Genomic DNA, 22,309 nt, shown 5'->3' on the forward strand with positions numbered 1-22,309 from the left:
TTCATTAATTTAGAAAAAAATATGATTTTTCTTATATAGAAGTTGTGCATGAAAATATATATATATATATATATATATATATATATTAAAGGTAGTGTTTGCGTTTCAAAAAATTAAGGATGGGGTTGAGTTTAGTTTAGATACAAAGAAGAGGTTAATAACTTTATATGCATTTTAGAAAGTAAAAGTTATTGAAAGTCTCAATATTGTCTTATGAATTTTTGCATGTGTAAAACAAAGTTTGATTAATTTTGATTTTGATGAAAACAAAACAAGATTTGAAACTAATAATTAATTGTAAGTATGTTTAGGTAAAAAGATTTTCAAAGTGGCAATTATAAAAATAAATCAAACCAAGGGAAAACCAAAAAGAAGAAAAGGATCTTAAAGAGAAAACCAATCAAAACCGTTTTTCTAATATCTCTTTGTAAGGTTATTAGTACATTAGATTCATATTACATTTTATTTTTTACTCAAACACCTAAATCAATAGGTGCTAAACTTGTTTTAAATTCTTTTATAATTAAATGATTTCACATTTTCAATTAAATCCTTGAGCCAAATGATTTCTAAAATTACTTCAAAGGCTTTAAAAAGCTATACAAAAGTTTTAGAGGTTCTAGACCTCAAACCGAGGTTTTTAAGTACTTTATATTGCAATGGAATGAGGAGCCAAAGAAATAATTAAGAGGTTAGGAAACCGATTGAACCAGTTAGGCTCTCCGATTGAAGGGCATTTTGTGCATCATTGACTTCTAGTAGCTAGGCTATAGCTAGTTGAGATAGAGTCTCGACAAATTGAGGACCAATCAAACTAATTAAGCAATTAGTTAAGGCTCTGAACCTTAACAATCACTTTTTAGTACAATTAATGTACAACGGCTAGTGAATCGGTCGAAACTATGCCTAACAATTAGTTTAGACTCTAAACCCCTATAAAAAGGCTCTAAACTTCATTAGTTTGAAAGCTTGACATTCTAAAATCTTTATTAAATTTATTTCAGTCTTGGGGAAGTGTTTTGTAGTGTACTTTGCTTTAAAATTGCATATCTATTTAGTGCACCTTAATTAGTTTATCTTATATTAATTTAAGCTTACATTTGTGTTAGGATTTTGTGAGTTTAATTCTTAATCAATTCTTCTAACCTTTATGGTGTGAGCTCAAGTGTGGAGCATCACTTGAAGGAAAAAATTTAACATGAGATATCACTTAGGAAGGTTAAGAATAATGTAACTCTTAAAGAAATTGTAAGTATCTATTTGATCCAAGTAATCAAATTATAATTGTTAAAGGTTTGTATTGAAAACCTTGGATTAATGGAATCATCATACGATTAGGAGCTTAAGAAGAGAGAATGTAGGTTGAGATGCGTTGAACCACTATAAAGATCTTGTGTTCATATTCTCTCTTCCTTACTTTCTTTATTTTATATGCAATTGATTTTCTATTATAAATTCTCATCAGTCTCTTTATAAAATCAACTATATTGAGACCTTTATTAAAATTCCTTAACCATAATATTTGTATAGTAACTTCATACAATGCCATAAACTTTGCATGTATAGAAGACGAAACAATAATAGTTTACTTAGTGTTTCTACTTTCTTGTGTCTACAAGTCTAAAAAAAAAAAAGAGTTTGAATAATCAGCCACTTGTAGACGGTCGATATGTTTGTAGGTCAACTTATAGTCCATGGTTCCTTACAAGTACATTATAACCTTTTTACTAGCTTTTTAGTTTTTTACACCAGGTTTACTTTGATATCTACCCTCTACACTTACTAAAAATTTGATATCAAGTCTTCTACAAACTTAGGCATATATTACATCACACCCTAAGATCTAAGACTATGGTTTAGTATAATGTCCAAGATTCACAAAAAAAAAGGGTTAAAAATTGAAATATGAATTAAGGAAAAAGTTATAATGCTTGTGGTTAAATTTTATCATAGATGTCTTTGGGATATAGCTATTTGAGTTAAAAGACTTCAAGTCTATTCTATGTATTAACTTAGCCTTGTTGAAATTGCACTAAGTATGATAAATATGTCATTTTTAAAAAATTTTCAATTTGAGATTCAAAGCGGTGAATTTTGTGGCTTTCATGTTAATAGAACAAAAAAATAATTTTTTACTATTTTTATCTTTGGTAACTTGGCTCATGCAAGCCAATTTCACAATTTTATTTTATTTTTTATAAAAATTGTTTCCAATTAGAAAATTGGATTTTAATTTAACTAGATTTTAACTTTTGAAAGTAGTTTTATTGAATTTAAAAGGGGGGTATTCCATTGTTCATATTGTTAACAAAATAGTAAACGGGGATACACACTTAGAAATATTTGAAAAAATGACAACTTCGCTTAGATTTGCATAGGAAAGTTGCTTAGAGTTCCCTATGCAATGTCAAGTTGCTTAGGCTTTTAAGATAGTTCACACAAGAGAAAATGCTTAGGAATATGTGCAGACTCAACTTGTTCAAATGTTTGCATATGTGGATTCAACTTGCTTAAAGGTTTGCATATGTGGGCTCAACTTACTTAGAGGTTTAGGTATATGGATTCAACTTGCTCAAAGGTTAACATATATGGATTAAACTTACTCAAAGGTTAGTATGCACATTTAAGCAAAGTTTGTGACTAGTACACGTTCTTATTTACTTTTTAGTTTCAATCATTTTTGACATATTTTTCATAACTAAAACTACTAACATTTAGGTTTAAATATTTTAACTATGACAAACTCTGTTAACATCTAAAAACTTGATTTACTTAAATGAAAACCAAATTTATAATACAAAAAGAAGAACCTTAATCCTAGGTTTTTTTACACAATAGTACAATATATAATTAAAGCTACAATTTTCATTCTCTTTCCATATACAACAATAGATAGCATGAAACACTCAAAATAGATAGGATGTCACACTAAACAAATGAAACACTCAAAATAGATAGGATGCCATACTAAACAAAACAATCTCCCATCTTGAGTTTCTTCAATTATGTCTATAAAAACTTTTAAAAAAAATTAAAAAAAAAAATATGAGCAATAACTCAATAGAGAAGAATTTGTTTATAAAAATTGAATATATAAAACATTGTTTCAATGCTTTATAATAACACCAAACAATATTTCATTTAGAGAATGTAAAGTCACAAGGTATATATTTGTTTTCACAACTACCAATTTTTGGTTTACCATATATCTTCCATAAGGCTTTTATATACCTCTCTTGGTAGCTCATTAATTGCTTATGGTCTAGAATACTTATATTTTAGGGACCCTCGCTTAGGGTCATATATTTACACTTCCTCTTATATTCAAACATGGATACTTTTTAGGGTTGTTTTAGGTTTTTCACCCTAAGATACTTTACCCTTTTTCCATTAGGAATTCTCACCCATGAACCGTTTCCCCCTATTAATTCACTAAGCCGCCATTTATGGTGCTTTTTCTCACTTGTTTAGTGCCTCAAGCACCTTTCTATGTTGCTCATGCTACAAAATAGGGTTACTTCCATATACAATCATTTATATATTAATAGTGAACATTTTTTTAAACATGAGCAACAAGTTTCAACACATCAATCAATATTACTAATGCACAATCATCATAAATAATTAGAGTTTTTCTTAGAAATTATCAAACCAGTATGTTAACTTATTTCCACAAGCTATACATAATAACTTATTTCCACAAGTTATTCATAATCCAAAATTATCATTAAATTACTCGTTTTATTTTTAAAAACCATCATAAATCTAAATTTCAAAACAATAACTTCTCTACCTATTAAACAAATTAATTATTCTTCAACTTTTAGTTCTTCTACTTTGATTTCTCTTTACAATTGTAGCTCCAAGTTTAGAGAGAAATAGATAAAATTTTGGTTCTTCATTTTTTTTGTATTTCAATTTCTTTCTTGCATGTTTAAGACTACTCATCAAAGAAGTAATAGCTTCAATCTAAAAGTTGATTAATATCTTATTGTTGTTATTTATCACTTTGATAGTCATCCTAAGTGTCTTAAAATAACCCTTGTTGCACACCTATTCCAACCTCTTTTTTGGATGAAAGTTGAGATGACAAATGACTTTTACAACAACCAATAAAATGTGTTGGAATACCCTGGATAAATCTAGTCCAAGTCCTAGATCTAACATGTACATGCATTTAAGATCCTAGGTGTCGTGTGGTAGAAAACTAGATATTCTTTAAAACTTATTTTATGATGAAAAAAAACAAGAATCCATAGCTTAGATTTGGATATTCCCAAATCTTTTCCAATCAATGAAATAGGGCCTTAAGGATCTAGAGATTTTTCACTCAATACTCTTCTTTGGATCTTGGCAATAGAGAAATGTGGACTCTTTCTTTAGAGGGATGGAGGCTAGGGTTATCTCTATCTCTCTTTAGAAGACAATGGTTAATTAAAGTGTCTAACTTTAAACCCTAAGAGGGTTTATATAGACCTCCTTGAGGGCTTAAGTGACTTGAACCTATTTTGGTCTTAGATCACTTAATCTAACTTATTAGGTCTTAATTAATCAATTAGCCTTATAAGACTCTAATCAATTAATTAGCTCAATCTAGAAAGATAATTCATAAGCTATTGCACAATCTTATATTTTTACCAAAACACCTTTTTGTACACATATGAATAAAAAAACTCAAATATATCTCAAAATAATATGCCACTAAAGAATGTGAGCTCGAGTAGAAATCATTGAGATCCGTAATAAAATATTAACTCCCTCAAAATCTAATTCTAAATTTGACTCAACATCCCACTATAGAGAGTCAATTATATTATGATATTCTATGAAATTAAATTGAGAAATAAATCAATTAAATCTAATTTAACCAATTTCTCATGTCTATGACCTATTAATCATTGTATGTAAGCTTTTTATCAATTAATGAGGTCAAAACTATCAACTTCTCAAGATTACCTTTAGTATCCTTTAGTCATAGATCCTATTATGTCACCAACTGACATACTTTAGCTCACTAGGAATATATGTCAAATTGTACCAAAGGGATTACTACGGTGTTGTATATTTCATGATAAAAAGTTCTTAAGATCACCCAAGGAGGCACAATGTCTCAATCCCACGAGATATTATGATACCTTTATAAAAAATACTTTGTCACTTGCCTTAATCAATAGTGACCCAATTTATAAGGAATATATAACCACCTAGTGTATCACTCATATGTCAAAGTCATTAAGACCTTACACTAGCTCAATATTCTTTCAAGGTTGAGAGCTAATTTAGTATTATGGCCTAGTGAAATCATGACTACCTAGTAGCTAATGTTATGATTCACCATAGGTTTTATCTAATGTGTCACCATATACACTAGTGCACTCACCATGAAAAACATATTTCGATGACTAAAACTAATCATCTTTCTAATTAATAGGTAGTGCACTACAACCTCATATGAATTGTCTAATTCCATAAACCAGTTATGAACAATTCATCAACTTGCAAGGAACCTATGATTTAAATCTTTTGTGTAACTTTTAATGCTTCCAAGTCATGCACAATGTAAGTTATGCAGGCCTAAATGACCAAATCAATCATAATGCATAAACAAAATAATAAAGTGAAATTGAAATCATAATATAAATACTAATGAAATCATATATTTTCATAACATACTTTTAAGCAATCTATCCTAATGATGTGAAAATGTTAAGTCATATTTGTAAACACACAACCAAGCTAGCAGCTAACTAAACTGTCAACTTACTCCACTATTAAAATAGGTAGATTTTTTTTTTTTTAAAGAGAAATCCTACTATATTAATCCACCATTAGTGGATGCTTTATATTCAGAGACTAAATAAATCAATATTAAGTTTTAAGTAGCTTCAAGCCATTACACATTAGGCTACCTACTATAGATACATATGGTATACTCCTCCTCTATTTATTCTCTAATACATTTGTGAATATTAATTCTAATTGAATTGGTCTCTTTTAATAATAAGTAATACTGTAGAACTATAGTCCTTTACTCTAAATCTTTCCAAAACCTTTTCAATATAAGATTGTTTTAGAGTTCTTTATGATTTATCTTGGTGAATTTCTATGTCAATAACATAAGAGACTTCACCTATATCTTTTATTTCAAAGGTTTGAGAGAGGAATCTTTGTCTCATATGGTAAGCTTGGATCATTAATTTTCAGTAAAATGTAATCTGCATATAAAACTAGAAAAATATTTTTTCTTTTATTAATTTTAAGGTATATGTGTTGGTTAATGATGTTTTTAGAAAGCCAAATGGGATAACTATGTTATGGAATTTTATATTCCATCGACAAGAGGTTTGTTTCATTCCATATAGGGATTGTTTAAGCTTACAAGCCATTTGATTCACATTCTCTTTATAAAAAAACATTTGTGTTGGGCCATACATACCTCCTACTTTAAATCCCCATTGAGGAATATTGTTTTTGCATCCATGTGATGTAATTCTAAATCAAATTGAGCTACTAAGATCATGATTATTCTAAATGAACCCTTCATAGAAACTAGAGAGAAGGTTTTATTATAGTCAATGCCTTCCTTTTGGGTGAAACCTTTAGCTACAAATAGAGTTTTATATTTTTTAATTACTAGAAGAGTTTTTTATCTTCCTATATATAGCTAATGGTTGTAGCTTCGTTTGGTAACTTTATAAGATTCCAAACTTGATTTTTAGCCATGGATTCCATCTTTTCCTTTATGGCATCATACCAAAATGTAGAATCTTCTCCACTCATAGCTTGTGAAAATAGATTTCGATTATTTTCACTATCAATTCGTAGAGTATGAATTTGATCGCCAATAGAATATTATTTTCACAAGTCAAACTCTATCTATATATTGTAATGTTGTCGGGACAATAAACATTGAGATTGGTTTTGAGTATGCTAAGGAGTTATTTATATAAATATTAAAAAGGTTAGAACTGAAAAAACTATTTTGATCATTCAAAGAGTGATGCATGCCTTTAAGTTTCATTTACATAGTCATTCTTTGAAAATATGTATGTAAAGAAATGTTTTTATTTAATATGTGAAAAATATATATTTTTTAGAACTTTTTCTATAAGCATCATTACAAAACATTGTATCCTTAATTGAATTGAGAAAACTTTTATATCTCTAAATTTTTATATTTTAAAACTTTTTAATATTTTCGGAGAATTGTAGTCTAAATATGATTGATGAACATTGTTAACCCACCACTATTACCTAAATGTTTAAGTTTTTGGGTCAAATGCGTAACCTAATATAGTATTAGAGCCTTTGTTTAACATATTTGTTTATTTCTCTTATTTATTATTTTCGGTCTACCACACCTAAAGCTTAAGTTACGTATAAAGTAAGGTGTAGAAGATTGTAGCATAAGTTGACTTGATACACCTTTTTTTCTACCATTACCCAAAAGCTTTAGTTTTTGGATAGAATTATAACCAAATGCACTAAAATCCTTTTAACTCTCAACAAGAGCTTTTAGATAATCTAGGACTACTCGAAACAAGGTCTTCAAAGATCGAAAAATCTATTTAAGAATGCACAATATCACCCACTATCTTCACCCCATGTACGATCTCATGTTGCCTATGTGCTACAACATGCATGCATGAATGTTTTAGTAATTTTAAGGGATTTTAAAATTTCAACATAGGTTTATTAGCCACATTAGGGTGTAATCAAGAGGAAAAATTCAAACCTAAAATTGTAGTCAGGGAGAAGAATCAAGCATTACACAAATATGTTGATGATGGAGCTAGTAGTCATGATATAGTATGTAGACATGAATTAGCCATATTGTATGTTAAAACCATAATAAGGCTTAGGTTCAACCCTAAATACAATAAATTGGTTTAATATATTGAGCTAGGGTTTATGTAGATTGTTAAACAAAGTCTTTATTTATCAATCAGGGGACTCCAAGTACCTATAATCAAGCTTCTGACATGGAAACAATACTTTTACATGAAACTGTAATGATACATTAAGACCATGGCACATTTGACATTATTGTCTTTCCTTGGTGCACTCCTAAAGTTGTTCAAGAGAGTCCTCTAAATGAGAAATCAATCAAAAAGTCATTTTCATGGTGTAAACTCAAGAGTACTTACTTACCACCAAGGCATGAATTCAATATATACAAGATAAGTCAAAATATCAAATAGATGAGTGTGCTTAATGGCTTGAGATTGTTCACAAATAAACAACAACACTACTAAATAAAGCTAGTCACTTCACACTTGATTAAGAAACAAAATTTAAGAACTCGAGCCAGAGTAGTCAATTGTTGGGGGAAGCCATGCCTTGATGTCTTTATGATTATCATGCATGACTTGTTGATCATTTGGACCTTTGTCAATACATTGTTAAGTACTAAAAATCACGATACATTTATAATGAAAATAGTATCTAGAGGTAGAGTAGTAGGTAATTAAGTGTTCGACCTTTAGTATCATGAAGTTGTAGTTTTTTTTTTCAATTACTTAACTACTCGTTCAAAAAAATTTGCAAAAATTTAAGGTCTGCATATTATGTCCAAATTTATTTGATTATTTGACTATCAATTAAGTAGACATTCAATTATTTCAATCTTTTAGAACTATTTAACTATCTAACTCTTAATTAAACATTACTTTATTATTGACTTTGAAATATTTTGAGTAATCCTACTTGAACCATGGTTTTCAAAATTATATAAAAAGTTTTGTTCTCCCATTGATTCTTAATCAATTTTAAACTACTTTATCATTTGTCATAATTAGCCATATTTTCAAGTGTTCATCTTTTAAACAACAAGTTAGATGGTGAGGTTAAAACACAATTATAGTTCAATTTAGCTTAACAAGCCTCTCTCAAATAATAAACTCTAATATGACTCTTGGTGTTAGGATCCTGGACTACTCCATTCCTTGGTCCTGTATCTCATTAGGTGCATGCAACAATTCCTTAGACTTCTAGATTTATACATAGTATAGACAAATGTTATTAAAAAAATGTTTTAGATCTAGAAAATGGTGATTATATGTGCTTACCAAGATTCGAGTGTTCCTAAATTAGTTCTTGTTATTGAAGATTGTTACAAAAATGTAGATGATCTCGAAAACTCAGCAATCTTCTACTTGATGACTCTTCCTTGAATTTTAACACTTAGATAGTGGAGATCTAAAATGGTGAAGGCTATGACTTTCTTTAGAACGTAATGGAGAATGAGTGAATGACAAAAATCTAAAATCTTAACCCCTAAAAAGGTATTTATAAACTTTCCATAGGCTTAAGTGACTTAAGTCCATCTTGGGCTTGCGTCACTTAATCTAACACAAAAAGGTCTTAATTGACTAATTAACCCAATAGGACTCTAATTAGTCAATTAGCTCAATCCAAATATACCATTCACTAACTCATGTGCAACTTTGCATATTTACTAAAATGCCCTTATGCTCATAATTAATTAAATAGAAAACAATCCAGCCTCATAAACCATGCTAGCAAGGTATTTGAGCTCAAGCGAGGACTATTAGGACCCATAGGATAGTACTAGCTCCCTTAGAATTTAATTTTTAAGTTAACTCAATATCCCATTATATAGAATAATTGCACTCTAATACCATATGTAAATAACAACTAGACACAAAATGTTCGAGTTTGTGACTTGCGATCCACTGTATATAGTCTCCTCATGAATTGTCATCCGTAATCTAATAAGGTAAAAGTTATCAACCTTTCAAGATTACCTCTATCATCCTTAAGTTAAAATTTTTCTTATTGTATGATCAATTAACATGTTCTAACTCACAAAAAGCTTATATCAAGTCCACTTAAGGAACTACTATGGTTATAGTTTACCTTAACATACTTCCTTAGGATCACCCAAAGGAATACACTGTTTCAAAGTCCATGAGATATCATGATGTCTTTATTAAGAATATATGTTGCTATTGGCTTCCATCAATAGTGACTCAATCCATAGGGAATACATGATCACCTTAGGATCTCATTCATAGGTCAAAACCACTTTAACTTTTAGCATAAATTCAGTATTCTCTCAAGGTTGAGAGACAATATAGTATAGCAGCTTAGTGAAATCATGAATACTCGATAGCCTTATGTCATGACTCACTATGGGTTCTATCCAATGTGTAATTGTGCACACTAGTCTACTCACATGAGAACCTCGTCCCGATGGCTAAGACTAGTTACCCCTCCAATTAGGAGATATTTCATTACAACCTCAAATGGATTGCCTAAGTTCACAAAGCAGTTGTGAACAAATCATCTACTTGCAAAGAACATATAACTTATATCTTTCATGCAACTCCAAATGTACCTAAGTCATGTGCAATTCAAGATATGTCAAACCAAAATGCTTGTAAGATATAATATTACATGGAATAAGGATAGATAAAAGTGAAACTAGAATAATATTAAATAACTAATAAATTCCAAATTTGTTACATCATGTCATACTTTTAAGGACTCTACCCCAACACTTGGTTCTTGAGTTTATGTCTTTGATTATGTAGGACATATTATATGATTTTCTTTTTCTTCATTTTTCCATCAAAGTTACTTCCTCATCAAATTATGTATTAGTTCAATTCAATTACCTGTTAACTAGTTAGTTATTCTATTTTAATACTTCATGTTGAGTTGGACTTGGAATGGGCTAAAATGATCACCTACTTATAGGCTAACTTTTGGGAATGTGTTATCTTTTTTATTATGTGCAGTTTCTTTTGGATAATTTCTACTTCTTAATATTTTTTATTTTGTATGTTTTGCATGTTTGTTTCCTATTTAAAATTAATTGTCTTTTTTTAGATATTTCCTTGGTTAATTGTAGATTTTGAGAGTCTTACTCTTTTGTTTAATTAATATTCTTTAGAGATTATCATATTGTACAAAAAATGTTTGAATTCATGTATATTTAGTTATTAAATTTAGATCTTATTACTGTCTTTTATGGTGAAGCTTTTATTAATTACCTTTTGTAATTTCTTATTATTTAGACCTTGATTACTCCTTCTTGATAGTATGTTTATCTAGATTATATGAGCATACATAAATTTGTTTGATTTTATCCAAAATTGCCCTAAATTCAACCAAACTTGAGAATGGAACAAATGGATGACAATTAACCAGAATATCAATAAGGTGGGTTTTATTATGGGTTGCTCCCTTCTTTAACCCTCAACCCAAAGTATACTTTGACTAACCCATCTTAATGTCATACCTAAGGTATGTTGGTTACAATATATCTCACTTAGATATGCAAAAATTTTAGGTTGCCTTGCTAAACTCAATAAACCCAACTTATAATATATGAAAACTTGAATACTAGAACCACTATGGACCAGTAATCACTACTAGTTTAAAGGAAGATTTAGATTTGGTGGAGGAAAATATGTAAGAATTGAATTTCCCATTAAATTGAGGTGTTTTCCTTCATGGAAAAAAAATATATTGTTGCAATCATAGCCATTATGGCATATTGGGTTCCTTTTTTGTTCAACCTTACATGAACGCAACTTTATTTGACCTGTTTTAAAATTCATGAAAGGCTTTGATAGCTAAATATACCTTGAGCATTTTTCATCTTGAAATTTTTAGCCCTAAACAGAGACAAGGAATGGAAGGAGGAATGAGAGGTTATAGTTATGGACGACGAAAAATGAGGATTATTCATACAGGTTATTGCTACTCAAGGCAAGGTAAGGAAGATGGAGCAAAACCCTAACCTAATCCTAACTTGTCTTAGATTCTAAATATTTTTCCAAACTCACCCTAACCTATAGACATGTCACTCAAACCTTCATTGTTAGGGACAAGTTACTGGAAAAACTCATCCCAATTGTTGTCCGAATGAGTAATATGGTTATTTTTGTTTCAATTGAGTGTATGAAATTTGAAGAACTTATTTCTCTATATATATATTTTAATTATGTTAAACAAAATGGATTTACCATTTGAAATCAAATGAGCAATTAACTTGTGGTCAAAATAAAGGTTAAACAATTTAATTTAGTCAAGATAGCTGACTGTATTTAGTAAACTTAAATCAACATTTATATATAATAAAATTTTGTTTCTTTCAAAAGTTGAACGATATTTGGAAACTAAATATTGAAATGAAAGCCATATATGTTGAAATTAAGTCATTAATGAAACACACAAAAAGGAAAGTTAAAACAAAATATGAGTTTTTGATTAAAATATTGGTTCTAATGGAAAAGTAGAAAGATTAGAAATTAAAATACACAAAACAACTAGATAACATTCAAAGGTACTTGTATGATAAAAAAAAAATACATTAACATAATGCATGCCAATATTAATCTTTTTATTTCCATTGAAAGATAGGTATTTTGGGAAACGAAAGATAAATGTAATTTTATAATGCCTTTACTTTTGACAATAGCGGTAATAGTGGTTGTGGAAGTTACCGAATAATTGCTTCTTAGTGATGGTATATGAAGTGTTGTTTTGTGTTATAGTACTCAATTCTTAGATTTTGGACAAAAAGCTTACGTCTTATTTGGCAATTATTTTTTTAAATAGTTTTTTTATCTCCATAATAGAAAACAAAAAAACATGTTTAACAACCAAAAAATAGAAAAGAATTTTTTGTTCTTAAAAAAAAAGTGTTTTCAAAGGGAATCTTTTAGTTGTTTTCACTTGTTTTTTTATGATTGTTTTAAAAAGTAATTATATAAATAGGAAGAATGATTAAAATTAAATTACTACAAATAAAAGTTATTTTTAAAACATAAAAAATATGTTAAGAATATTTCAAGTTCCCAAACACACTTTTGTTTTACAAGACATTAGAAAATAGTTTTTAAAAACTATTCTCAAAAATTGTTTTTCAAAACTATTATTTAAAATAATTGTCGAACAAAGCATTAAATTTTGAATTTAGAATCTAATTGATTATTTGAAATAACGTTTAATGATTATTCTCAAAAACTATTTTTCAGAACTATTTTTGAAAATAATTCTCAAACATAACCTTAGATTTTGTATTTAGAATCTAGTTAAATATTCGAAATGGGGTTTAGTGCTTGGACTTTAGAAAATTGAATTGGCATTAGGATTTTACTTATTATAGATATTAATAACTCTATGTTTGAAACTAAATGTTAAGAAAAACATTAGTTAATAGAATTATATAAGATTAAAAGAACTGAATTTCATTTCTTTCATCTTATTTCACATTAAATTAGTGATATTATAATAAAATCAATTTATGGAGAAATTACTATGTGATCAAATTGAATTTGCCCTAAAGTTAGTGGATAATCATAATTATAACTTAAAAAAAAAAGTTAAAATAAAATATCAAAATTTAACACCAAGGAGTAACTTGATATTTATTAAATACCAAAGGAGTGATTAAAGATTGCATTATAAATGGATTCTATGCAACAAGTGTAATATTTTATGGTACAAAAGAAGAATTTTAGGAAAGTAATGTAAAATTCAAGAGGGACATTTCGGGCCATAAGGTTTGGACAACTTTCTTTATATTTGTCTTGTTGGAGAGTAAAAAAATAATAAAAATTAAAACAAAAAAAAATTGAAACATGAATAGGCAACTTAATTTGTTGTTGTAGACTAAAGAGTAGTTTTAGATATGATTTCATCTCCCTAAGCTTGTTTGATTCAACTAAATATATACTTGTGTGGTTGTTTCATGGATCTCGATGGTAAATAAATTCATTTTTGGATTTGAGTTTGATAAAAGGATTTGGATGGAATTGATTTCTAAATGATAGTAAGGTGATTATGTGTCTTTAAATCTTAGTTTTTAAGCTACTTGGTTATCTAGAAGATGAAAAATGAGCAGAAGACTTGAGATAGGAAAGTCAAATCAAGAAAATTATTAATTTTTATAAAAGCAAAATGATTTATATATCTTAACTATACCTAATCTAATCAATCTATGTATGGTTGTTAGTTATTAGCATCTCAGATCTGGTACAATGAAAGCCATAACAATTCAAAAACTAAATCTTTAAGGTTAAAAAACCATACCTTTGGGTTTAAAAGTTTTAAAATCCTATTTTTCTAATCTAATGAAACTTTTTAAGACCTTGTGTGTCTTCTACCCAATGGCCACCTAATGGATCTTGGCACTTAGGAAATGATGATTTTCTTTCTTGAGGAAAATAGAGGCTAGGGTTTTTCTCCAAGGTATAATAGTAAAAGTTAGTCTAACCTAAACCCTAAAAGGTATAAATAAACTAGAGATGAATTTAAGTGATTAGAGCCTAAGAGATAGGCTAAAGTCACTTATTCTAGCCCATTGGGTCCTATTTAATTAATTAGTTCATAAGATGAGCTCCAATTACTTGGATAGCCCAAATAAAACTTAGGAGTCAATTAATTATATGCTTTAGTACAATCCTGTGAAACTTAATGTACATAATATAATTAATATAATTAAAATACAATTTCCTCAATAATAAGTGTCGCCAAAAGTATGAAGTCAAGTAGAGACCATTAGAACCAATAGTAACATTGAAACCCATGGAACATTGACTCCCTTAGAATCATAATTATAAAATTGACTCATCATTCCACTAAAGAGAATCAACTACACTCCAATATCTTATGAAATTAAATCAAGATAAAATTAATTAAATAATAACTAATTAATTACTTAAGTTCATAACCTACGATTCATTACATGCAAGTTCCCTGTAAATTAATGTTCATAATCTAACAAGATAGTATTTATCAACCCTTTAGGATTACCTTTCTAATCTTTGAGTCTCAATTCACCTATATCATGATCAATTGACATACTCTTACCTACCAATGATAGATGTTAAATTCCACTGAATGAATAACCATGATCATAGATTTCATGATCATAAATATTTAGGATTACCCAAGGAGACATATTTTTCAAAACTCATAAGCTATCATAGTGCTTTTATTGAGAATACCTATTACTATCAACTCAAACAATCAATTATCTAATCGTAAAGAATATATGATCACATTAGGATCTCACTTATAAGGTCAAAGTCATTGATGATTTAAACACTAGTTCAATATTCTCTCAGGGTTAAGAAACATGTTGGCTTGAAAAAGTCATATCAATCCAATAGTCACTCAATCATGACTGTCCCTAGATTATGTTCGATGTGTAATCATATACACTAGTACATATATCATAAGAAACTCATCTTGATGACTACGAACAATCATCCTACCACTTGAAAGGTAGTGTGCTATGATTTCTAATGAATTGTCAAAATATTTGAACCAGTTGTGAACAACTATTTTTTTATAAGGAACTCATTAGTCAAATCTTTCGTGTAACTCCTAATACACTCAAGTTCATATACAATACAAGTGATATAGTCCTAAATGCTCAAACAAGTGAATAATCACATAGATAATGCTAATAGAATAGAATAACTAATATAATATGAAATAAAAAATCAAATTTCTAACATCATGTGTCTATTTTTAATGGTTCTATCCTAACATTAGAGTTGTGAGTTTTGAAATTTTAGTTGTGTTTGTCTTGAACCTAAATTGCTAACTTTGAGATTGAGATGATTACAACTGATTAAATTTCAATGTTGAAGCATAAACAATAACAAGAAAGTTGACTTTATAATTGAATTGTTTTATTGTGTTAATTTAGATGCTAAGAAGTTTGGAGAAATCCATATGAATGATTGGATTTTTCTTATACTATTCCTTATAAATTAGTAAGAAATCAAAGAATCTAATGGTGAATAATGTTAAACTTAATAGATAATAAGTGTTTATCATGAAATGGGTGATATGGTATTAGTTATTGATAGGTTTAAGAACAATATTTGATTTGATTAAGGTGTACTAGTTGACAATGTTAAATTAACGCAACAAACATTGGTGAACTTAGGTGTTTATGTCTTAGGATATCAATTAGATAACTTTTGAGGTAGCTTGAAATTGAATTAGGATATAGTGGTAGATTAGAAAAACATAATAATAATTGAAGCTTGATAAGAAGTTTCATGGGTAGTTGAGATTGATTTTGACATTATGACAACTAGATTGTGTTTGATAGCATTTATGTGGCCTAAGTTATGGATTAGAATGGTTTGTTGAGGAATCATACTATAATTTTGGAAAGTTTCATTAAAGTTAATTAAATGACATTTGATTAGAAAGAAAACAAGAGAAGCTAAAAGAAGATAAGAGAAAATTTAATAGAGGTTTTATATTTAGTTGAAATCCATATTTTTATTCAATTAATCAAGATAATGGTTTAATCAATCAAGAATGCTTCTCAATTACCTAGAAGATCTAAATTTGTAAAAATACATTATAATTAGATGTTAATTTAATTTTGATGGCCATTTAATCAAATTTCCTTGATAATTAAGTTTAAAATAAGTTGTTTAATTGGAATTTTTTTTTAAAAGCTAGGATAAATGAGCCTAAGTTTCCCTTTTGCCCTAAGGAAGGGTAATTTGGTCATTTCATGCTTGTATGTGTTTTCTTTCGACTCAAGTTATAATCTCGTCAATTGTAATGGATGATTTTGAGTTGGAAGGGTCTAATTATTGTAAATTTTATTTTGGGATCAATTATGTGAATAACTTGATAATTCACTTTTTTTTATAACTATTTTCATAAATGAACACCTCAATCAATATGTGTGTGTGCGCGTGTATGCGCTATTTTTATAAATGGTATGAAAGAGTTTTATGGTCATAGACGGTTTCGCCAAATGGAATGATTTACAATTCTTGATGTGGAATGCTTACAATTGTTAATTGAAATACTTAGATTATGAAATCTCTATATTGTTTTGAAACTACTATGAGATGTTATTGAAACCTATTATAAATTTTGGTTTTAGAACTTCTTTTAGAAATGATTCATAAACTACATAGCATACTCAATTATGATATGTTGAATTCAAACTAAATTTTAATATAATATATGTTGGAAATTTTAACATACTCATTCAAAGAAGTTGTAACATGTTCCAAGTCCAAGATGGCGATTTTCTATAAGTTCAAATTAGATGAGAAGACCTACTGTTGATCAGGTGTTTGACTTTTTTATGTTGAATATCAATTTTATGCTAAGGTGGTGCTTTCTCATGTATCATGTTGTTGGAAAAAAAGATGATATATAAGTATATCATTTGTTCACGAACTATTGTTTATGATTTATTATCATGTACCATAATCTTGTGAATATTGTGATATATGACATATGGATACTCTAGTGCACTTATAGTAAGTATGTTTCAAGACATTTTTACTTTGACCCACCCACAAAATACTTGTTTGTATTGGGATCTTCTCTAATTTTGCTATGCAAATGGTGTAGAGAGGACACCTATCATCTCTATCTATCTTAAGATGGAAATACTTCTTTAACAAAGGTGAATGAAATATGGACAAAATCAATATGCTAAGATGGAATATGAGAGGCAATTTCCCTACTTGAATTGGTTTCACTAGCATATCCTTACTCACTAAGAGGATATCTATGATACTCATCTTTATACCCATCCAAGAGGAACGTTTGCCTTAGCATGTGATTATGGTATCAAGATATCACATTCATTTTCATGGAAAATGCTTAGTAACATAACATTAGATTATTTATATATGCTCAAGTTCAGACTAAGGTCTAAAAGCCTTAATTAGACCTAGTGCACTACAATGGTTGTTGGTTTCTCATGTATCATGTTAGAAAAGAAGATGATATATAGGTAAATCATTTTTTGACAAACTATTGTGCATGATTCATCATTGTTTTACCGTGATCGTATGAATATTTTGATATCTGATATATGGATGCTTGAATATACTAGTAATATGACTTTAAGAAGTTACATAAAGCCACACGTCCTAATACTTACTTATGTATTGGGATCTTCTCTAACTTTACAATGTCGATGGTCATGTAAAGATCATACCTATCACTCTATATATATCTCATAATGGAATTAAAGGATTTCTTTGAACAAAACCATTGGGGATGGGGAAGCAGGTGGAGTATCACACTAGTTAGTAGGTCTCATGTCATTGTTGGAATATCATTCTCTAAAGGTCAACAAATGGCGCTATCTAATTATTCTACAAATATAAACATTATTTTATTAGTCTATGTACAACTGACAATATCTCCTTAGTATGTATTATGTTAGTTGACTCTTATCCTTAGTAGGCTCTACAATGCAATAATAGAAAATATCGTAAATTTCTTTTTGAAGATGAATCTTTCCATTTTGAAAGCTTATTTAAGATTACTAGCAACAATTTTCTCCAAGTCCTTTACACTTCTTACTATACTCTCTTATTGAATTAGGATAGCTTGACACTATCATCCTTATCTGATAGAGAATGTAAAACATTTTGGTGACTCTACTAAAGGTAGCAACAAAGATGGTGCAAGACAAATGATATGAGAAGTAATAGGAAGACATTAAGCAAGTTCCTCCCATGCCCCAAACTACAATGAGATTCTTACAAACATGGTCCTTACTCTCCTTGCTTTATTGCTAAGACTCATCTTTTAATTTCAGAGAAGCTAAGAATAATAGCATTGATGTTATAAAGAAAGAGGTTATATCTCAATTCTAATTTAACAAAATGCAAATTCCAGAAATTACATTCCCATGAAAAATAAAAATAATGTAAAGTTAAAATAAACTCCCACCAAATGACTTGAATCCTTTTTACATAAATTCTCTTTGTTACAAATACCAAAATTTACCATTGAGATTTCAAACTATCATTTTCTTTCTCATCTAAATTTTCCACTCCAAAGGCATTGTAATAGAATTCAATCATTGTCAATTTTCTTTTCATACATTATCCTATTTTCCTCCAAATGAAAAAATAAAATAGTTATGGTAACAATAGTGATAGATTCACGGTGCATGACACAATCCATTAATTAATAGGGTATATCATTCTATTTTTTATCCTCCAAATATTTCAAAAAGGAAAAGAAAAATGAACTTATGAAAGACCTAAGCATCAAATAGGAATTTTAGTGTTGATTAATTGATACTTGTGAAGATTTTTGGAATGATCAATAAGTCGACCGTTAATTCTTGATATAATTGGACCATTTTTAATAATTCAAGGGTTAATAAGATCTTCAAGAAATAATGTGAATACAATTTTGATTTTAAAATTAAGAACCATGATAGTTTATTTATAGATTTAAATTAGAAACCAATGTTTCTTCTTAAATGAAATGATATATACTATTAGTTAACCCTAAGAACAACATTGAGCAATGATTTATAAAGGAAATATAGGAGGAAAAGTAACAAAAAAATAAATAAATAATGATAGGAAATGGTCATAAGTGTTGTGCCAGTAGAAGCTTTCATGCAAATATTGTTAATTTAATAACACAAAGATAAAATAATCACACACATGGTATACGAGGTTTTAACGTGATTTGACCAATTATGTCTACATTCATAAATGAAAAAGAATATTACAAATGATAGAACCAGATACAACTATTCGCAAAACATCCTATGTTTCCCCATTCTTTGTATCCATACCCTGAACCGTGAGTTCATCATTCCACTAGGTATATCTCATTATTCCTTACATTTTTATTCACCTTATATAGTTTTTACAAGCTTATTTTCATCTTATAACTTTTTTTCATTATAACCTGGAATACTTCTAGAGATATTCCTAACAATTTTCATATTTTATAAGGAAATCTAATATTACAGTGATGTATCAACTTAGTAAATATTCTATATAATATTCTTTATAAAAAAAAATATTTACTAATTAGAAATTTGGGACACTCCCCGACAATAAGAATCAAACAAATTCTCTAATTAATTGATTAAGAAAGAAAATATTTTTAGTTGTTTAACCTCATGGCTCTATTAATTGGATATGAAATGAGGTTTGATTCTAAAAAAGTATATATTTAAAAGATAAAAGTATATTTAAATCATGAGCTTAACCATCATTCATTGTTCAATTACAAGTGACCGTTAAAGAAGATATTTTCAAATTCCATAGTTTTTACACAGCCTACCAGAATAAATGATTAAAATTAAAAAAAAAATTATTAATCAATAATTTACTTTTAAAAATTAATTTAAATGCAAAATTTACCTTTTAATTTTTTTATTTACAGATGTGGCACATGGTGATGAAGCAAGAGGCCATAATTGGAGGTGGGGTGCAGTCCAAATATGGAAAAGGCATTCAACTTTGGGATGAACATGTTCTTTTTGAATACTACACAAAGGGGTGATTTGGCCCCCACCACCCACCCCTATTTTTAGTCTGGGGACCCACCAACTTCACAACCCAATGCCATCACCAGCTGTCTTCATCAGGAAGCCACCTAAACATTTTCTTCATTATATGCCCCATCCTTTTTCTCTTAGCAAGTTGGTCACTGTTGGTGATGTCAATCCATGGCCTTGAGTGAGTAATGTTTTTTTTTTTGTCTCTCTATTTTGAAGTCATCAACTGATTGAGACCCTTATCTCACCATCTTTCAGTCTCTTTCACATGTACAGGAATGCAGATGGATTGGATAATAGTATCTCAGGCATTCTTTCCAATTTCTTCACAAAGAAAATTCAAATTTCATCAAATAATAAATTTGTTTAACTCACATGAATTTGTTATCTTTTTATCTTTTGTTTGATAAGGATGTCTTTGATAATATTTCTATTTGAAATATTTTTAATAAAAATATTTTTTTCAGAAGTATTTTTAAAAGAATTATTTCTCAAATATTTTTTTATAAAACACTATAAGTAATTTTTTAAATTATTTAAAGCATTTTCTAAATTTTGTCAAATATATATTTTTAAAAAAAAATATTTTTTAACTTAAAAGTGCTTTCTAGAATAAAAATAGACTCTCAGGTGGTATTTAGTTTTTAACTGAATAAAAGAAGTCAAAATATTTGACTTTTTCTATTTACTTAAAATAATTTGTTAATATCAATCAATATAAATAAAGAGAACTTGTTATCGTTAGATCAGTTTAATCATATTAGTTGATATCAATAACTTATTTTTAACAAAATAGAAAAGACAAATATTTTAGTTTTTTTCTATTCAACCAAAAAACAAACACCACCTTAATTTAACAAGATCTAAAAATTTAGTTTCAAAACAAAATTTCACAACCCTTTTGATTCAAATAATATATTATATCATTATCTATAAACTTTTAAGGGAAATTAACCCTTAATTCTTTAAATGGCTCCTTCAACGATAACATACATTGGATGAGTAAAGTATATATGAATAAAATGGCTAAAGCACTCAAATCAAACCAAAGTTTAACTCATAACGATGAGCAAAGTTTAAAATTCAACCCATTTCATTTCACGTCAATTTATTGCAAAATATGAAGTAGCTTCGAATGATTGAGTACTTAACTACAGACATTTCAACCCCAAATAGTATATAGTTAGGGATGACAACGGATGGGTTTGAGATAGGTCATCCACATCCCCATCCCGCCTCATTTATTCAAAATAATTCTCATCCCCGTCTCATTAAAAAAATTAAACGAGACGGGGTAGGTTGGAGCAGGTATAAGAAATTCTCATACTCTCCCAACATGTGCCCATTTAACTTTTTTTTTTTAAAAAAAAAAAAATAATTAAACTTTTTAAATTTTATTTAAAAAATTTTAATTATATTAAAATAAAGATATTTATAAATAATTAAATTATTATTTTTTATAACTTAATTTATTGAAAATTATTTTTTTATTATTATCTATGTATTAAAAATAGGAAAATAAAAAATAAATTAAATTAAATTTTAAAATTAATTTTTTATATAATCAGGGTGAGACAATACCGTCCCAAGTTTTAAAAAAAATCCCAAACTCGTTCCATTAAGGGTGAGTACCTGAAAAAACTCATCCCAGTGTCATCCCTATATATAGTAATGCCCCAAAATTTCTTATCTCTTTCTTGCACTTTCTCGGAACTCAAACAGAGGGATAAGAACCCAAGCACACATCTTTTATCCATTTGGTCCCAAGCAATAATGTGGATGGGAACAAGATGGGTAAGGCGGAGGGTGATGTGGGAGGGGTCAATGGAGTTTCGTTTGGGATGTTTCCAAGTTTCAAGAGAGAAACATAATTGAAGAAGTGAAAGAGAGGAGGAAGTCACACAAAAGAACAATGAGAGGAAGGAGTGAAAGAATGGGAAAAGCTTGGCATTTTTTCAAACACTTTGCGTGCCTCTCGTGATGAAACCCCGTACGTTTCATTTTTCATTT

The sequence above is a fragment of the Vitis riparia genome, chromosome 13 (assembly GCF_004353265.1).
Source record: "Vitis riparia cultivar Riparia Gloire de Montpellier isolate 1030 chromosome 13, EGFV_Vit.rip_1.0, whole genome shotgun sequence".
NCBI classification, from domain to species: domain Eukaryota; kingdom Viridiplantae; phylum Streptophyta; class Magnoliopsida; order Vitales; family Vitaceae; genus Vitis; species Vitis riparia.